Consider the following 6,000-nt stretch of genomic DNA (forward strand, 5'->3'; position numbering starts at 1 on the left):
CAACATGCTGGATTTACCTAGAAAAGTTAGGTACCGACATTATTGGACGAATAAAAATCTATTGGGAATGATGCATAACATACGCCAATGTTTGGATATTGGAAATCTAATTTAGGTATATTAACATATAGAGAAACTGGCCGATCTATCTCGGCCGAAGATTACATTCAATTTTTGTCAACGGCTTGACGGATAAAGCAATTTATCTTTCGCTAGTCAGTGAATGATAAATATCGCTAAGAACTAAATTAATGCATATTCCGATTCGATATATATAATGGGCTTTATTTGGAGATACAATTGGTGGTCAGAAGGATAAGTCTATAATTTCATTATCGTAGAATGTATTTAAAGAAACGAATAATTGAATAAAACATTCGGATAAAAGAATATTTACAAAATCCAATGTGGATATCCCTCTTGACGGTTTCTCTCGTTTGATTTCCACTATAACTTTTTGGTCTAACTTTAAATGGTGTTAGCCCTTTATAATGTCATTGCCTACACACAAAATTTTTTTTTCTGATTCAATCATGAAATTAATTGATCCAATTAATTTTTAGTTGAAATGTCTTCAATCACAGAAATGATAGTATCAATTAAAAAATTAATTGAAGGTCAATTAAAAAGTTAATTGATCCTATTAAAAAATTAACTGATACTATTATTTTTGCGATTGATTTTTGTTTCAATTAAAAAATTTCTTGAATCAATTAAATTTTTAATTGAATATTTTTTAAAACTCAATTAAAAGTTTAATTGGAAAATTTTTCTTGAATTTTTTTTGTGTGTAGTAATAATGAAAAGTCTAATTTATAACAAAATTATGCAATTCTAATCAATATCTTCTTTAGGAAATTCTAAATACAATTATAAATACTAATCATGAAAAATTTTACAAATATTTTCCTTGTGTTTTAAAAATGTACATTGAATTTTAAAAAGAACAAACAACAAAACAGTAAACATGTGTAGCAATTACAATCTAAAACATCCCTTTAAAGGAGGAAACCCCTAGGGAAATTCATTGATGAAAACAAGTTGACCACATTAGCTTATCAGAAGTAAATGGTCTTCAAGTGACATTCCCAACCCTATATTCAACAGTTTTGGAAATTTATAACGCATATCGAGTGAATTCAGTTTGATACGAAGTCAAGATAACTGGACATGAACAAAACGATAATTTATTACACAGAATATTGTTCTTCGATCCTTAGTCTAATTTTCCTTGAAATGCATCATGAATTAAATATTCAAAAAATTATTACTAATACTAAAAGCCGCATTCTCATTGTTCCATTTTGAAGTTTTCGATCTACCGATCTAAAGGGAGAATTCATATAGCGGCTATCTGAAATCTTATATCTGGTGGTTATTTGGATTCAGATTCGTATTTTTTTCTGTGTTTGTAACATTGCGCATTATAGTTTGACCACACTTTTTATCTCAAGTTTCTCCATAACACAAGGAACCTCTTCATTAATCTAATAATATACCTATAATATCTCTAAACAGGGACGTTCGCAGATGAATGGTGGATCATGTTTTAGAACTTCATTATGTGATTTCACACACATCGTGGCGTATGAAGTACTCATTATCGTTAATGTGATATCGAAAAGAAAATTTGTACTCACGCACGAAAATACCGTGACTCATGAAAATTGTCGTGACTCACGAATAATTTTGTGAGTAATTTACCTTATAGACGTCTCTGAAAACATGAGCATGATTAAAATGGAGAGCATTATTAAACTCTTAACATACATCCCAGGTGCCGCTAAAGTTGTATATGAATACAACTCGTAAACTTTTATGTCCGTGAGCGTATTTTTCCGAAATTCGCTACTCACGCACACTCACGAAGAAATTTTTTTCGTGACTCATGCTCATGCACGACATTTGGTTTGTTAATCACGCTTACACACACTCACGCCGTTGCCATCAGCGTAACTCACGAATCACGCGTGAGTCACGACAATTTCGTGTCACGTGAACACCTCTAATGGGATGTACGTATTCGACAGTGTATTACGGTATTTAATGACAAGATGGAAATACTTATATCTCCAGGTCGGAGCATTCGATGTAATTAATCGGAGCGTAATCCATGATATAGTTGTATCTAACAACAGTTGGAGGAGTTGTTAGACTGAGTTAAACTCTTCTTGTATTTTTGACTTGTTAATACAAGAATTTTTCCCCCTTTTTAGTTAGCTCCGTTAAGCTTTAACTGTCAGTTAGCACATACACAGAAAAAAATTTAACGAAAATTTTTTCAATTAAAATCTTAATTGAGTTTTGAAAAATTTTCAATTACAAATTTAATTGATTCAACAAATTTTTTAATTAAGGTTTTTGCTTCAATCACAAAAATTTATGGTATCAATTAATTTTTTAATTGGATCAATTAATGTTTTAATTGACTTTCAATTATTTTTTTAATTGATACTATCATTTCTGTGATTGAAGATATTTCAATTAAAAATTAATTGGATCAATTAATTTCGCGATTGAAGACAACAAATATTTTTTGTGTGTAGAGGAAATGGAATCGAACTATATACATAAAAGAACATTCTCATGATATGTTTGTAACCGAAATGCATGCATGTAAATACATAATGGAATGATCTTTATAAATTGACAAAAGTGCTATTAATACATACAAAAAGTATACGGAGAACTGCAGAATTATGGCACAATTATTTTTCAATAAAATTTTTGACAAACCAAGATATATTTAGCATAACATACATAACTATTGAACTGCCACCACAAACAATACACACGTCAATTGTGTGATTGCCTGTTTTTTTATTAATAAGGGAATCGATTTTAACATAGTTATCAAATTAAAAGGTCCAAAAGTTTAGTTTCACTAACACCTTAGGAATACTCTCACTCAATTCCTCGTTTGTTTTGCTCGAATATTTTTTTATCCTATTGGATTTCTAATTTTGGCGCAATTTTTCCTTCCGGAACATTTCTGCCAGTGTGGTGGGATCTTAAAATGCGGGTCTTGTTTTCCCTATATATCTCTGCGTCACTATTTTGGCCATAAACATAAACATGAAAATCAAAGACAAAACTCGTTTTCAGTTTTCTTCTATTTCTTGTCTTCTTTTCGATATTTTTAATTCATCGTCTTCTTTGCATGCCCACCACGATGGAGTTTCTTTTGTTGATTTTTATTTTCTACGTTCATTCGGTTATTGTGTCTTTTCTTAAGAAACGACTCAAATCGAAAGAAAAAAAACAGAAACCAAAAGCAATAACAACACAAGGCAAGACAGTAAGGCCTGCTGGCTAAGCACATAAGACTTGAATTTCTGCTTGTTTTACTATGGGCCAAAGACTGCACTAACACAACTCGACTGAACCAAACGCTATAGTGACGATGACAAGCAATCACAACAAAAGCAACAACAATATTGTGCTAATGGCAGTGACGGCGGTTGTTGAGACATACAACGGCAATAGAGGGACGATGTTGATGGTAACCAGCCAGCCATGTTAAAGACAACGAACAATGTTCATTTTGAGAGAGGTGTAGAGAGAAGGTGGAGAACCTAAGCATGGCTTAAGGTTAGTTCCCCGCAACACACAGCCTCGCTCGAACATTCATCCGCACACACAAACACTTGGTGATTACAGTTGTGGAGAACCAGTTTGACAGGTAAATGACGCCGTCTTAGCATTTATGTTTGTTTTTTTTTTAGACGACAGGACGGACATTTGCTTGGTTGATTTGATAGTTGAGCACCACAGCTCAGAGTTGAATTTTGATTTTTGTAAGACAAAGTTCACTCCTCTCACTTGGTCTAACTGTTGGTTGGTTTGAAGTGTTTGTTGCATGCGGTGGTGACCGATTGTGTTTGTTCACTGAATACTGGTTATCCAATATTTAACTCTTCTCAGAAGCCATTTCCAAAAGCCTTGCTGTTTCTTCCATATTCTCGTCTGCCGTCGCTGCTGCTGTCGTGATATTTTCATCATTTATGCGGTCTTGACCGTATGCTAGTCTGTCCGTCCATGGATTTCTTTGGTTGTTTTTTTTTTTTACCTGTTTCCCACCAACACAATGACACGAAGACTTTTTTACTGAATTATCCAAAGATTGAGCCGGAGTAGAGTAGAATCAAAAGAAACTGGATTTTTTTTGTAGAGATAGCTGCTGGTTGTTGGACTTTAATTGCACTACCAGCAAATACTTTTTTATTGGTATTGGAGTTTAATCCATTTTTATCTTTTATATTTTTTTCCGATGATGCTATCATTTTCACTGAGCCATAGTAAATTCACTTAATTTGTTGGTATTTGAAAATTTGTCACACAACTTTTGTTTCAGTTTTCCACTTCCATTTGTTATTTGTTATATTAATTTACCTTTTATTTGGTTTTCGTTTAATAATTTATTGTTGTTTAATTAACGGAACTATTATTTGCGATTTGTTCACTACTTTAGTTTTGCACATTTGTTTTAATATTATTGGCATTAATACACATTTGCCTATTATTGTTTACATATTTCAGCCATTTGTTTTTATTAGCCGCGTTTATTCTTACAAATGGACAATACACAGCACATCACATAAGAGAATAATCCAAACAAACAGTTGAGAAAAAATCGTACGCAATTACCGCTGTCATCCGTGACATGAGTCCGTTGCAACAGAGATCTTTCGCTTAACTAAAGGTACACAAACATAGCCATCATCTGTGTTACAGAGCCAAAGAGAGCGAGAGAGAGCTAAAGTATGCTCCCCGTTTTTATACACTGTATGGGCCTTATAAGAAATATTCACAGTTTCACCAAGTGAGTTTAGCACCAGTTGGTCGGCGGGAGAGTTCATTTCTCTGTAAACATTATTATCCACTGGATGTTATCAGCTGCGGTATTGTTTGTTTTGGTTTTTGTAGACAGACCTATGTTAAATCCAGTACGAAGTACTGTTCGTCACATTAAACTGTTTTATACAGAGCTACAATTACCAGGTTAACACGCGCTCTTTCTAGCAGAGGATAGTAAAATAATATTGAGAGTTGAGAAACTAACATTATGAAAGAGTTGAACATTTTAACAGAAGTTTGCAGACGTACAGTTTACAGTCGAAGAGAATATGTTTAGCTTAACATTGTTTACTCACTCTTAAAAAATTTCGCGAAGTTTATAGCAACATAAGCTGCTGGAAGTTTAAATGATGTGCTGGTACTGTGTCACGTGTTATCTTGTCATAATCAGTTAAATTCAAATCATAACTGTATGTAACTGTGATAGTTTTACAAAGTCAGCAAGTGTTCTCTGAAGTGAATATATGTGAAAATAAAAGATATTAAATATGTTTTTACAATTCTAAAGACTTGTTTTGTATCACTATATTTCGTGGACACCTATTTAAGTGGAAAAAATAAAAAGCAACTCTAATATTGGCGTAAAGATTAAAACCAGTACGTGACAAAACATCCATCCATTCATGATTAAATCGAATAACAAACGATTTTTATGGGGAAAATATATATGAAAACATATTATTTGATTATAAGTTTTTCTTCTTCTTTCTGTCTTCAAATAAAAATTAAAACAAATTGATCTGTTATTGTTGGTCTATACTTCAATCGTTATAATTCATTAAACCCAATGTGTGCTTAGGGAAGGTTTGCCCAAATGAAATTGACAAACATACGTTTCCTCTGTTCCTTAAGCTACTCTTGTAGTTTAAGCTACTCTTGTAGTTTAGTCAAGGTTTTAAGCTCAAATCAAAATACTTACAATTAAAACAGTTTTTCTATTCAAAATGTACTTCGTGGAGATAAAATGAAACTAAATAAATGTATACGGGTTAGAGGTTACAAATCGTCCTTTTTTCAATATTAAGCTTAAAGTTCCAAAATAACCCAAAGGTATTTTGCACACTCACCAAAAGGGAATTTCAATACCCCCTAAGGAGATGGGCTTAACTATGGGACTTTTGCGTCCTTTGCCATTTTCCCTCG

General features: G+C 32.6%; 1 protein-coding gene across 2 annotated transcripts in view; it reads right to left on the reverse strand.

Moving 5' to 3' along the window:
• Window positions 1–4,677, reverse strand: part of ed (hemicentin protein echinoid) — a 432,072-nt gene extending 427,395 nt beyond the window's left edge. The window contains exon 1 of one of the 2 annotated variants that reach the window (XM_075295915.1): window positions 4,393–4,677. The gene's annotated coding sequence lies outside the window, so the exon portion shown is untranslated. Of the gene's footprint in view, window positions 1–4,069; window positions 4,325–4,392 lie in introns of those variants that run through there. The other variant, XM_075295916.1, reaches the window with a different exon arrangement.
• Window positions 4,678–6,000: the final 1,323 nt, after the last annotated feature.

This window comes from Haematobia irritans, chromosome 2, assembly GCF_050003625.1.
Source record: "Haematobia irritans isolate KBUSLIRL chromosome 2, ASM5000362v1, whole genome shotgun sequence".
Taxonomy (NCBI): domain Eukaryota; kingdom Metazoa; phylum Arthropoda; class Insecta; order Diptera; family Muscidae; genus Haematobia; species Haematobia irritans.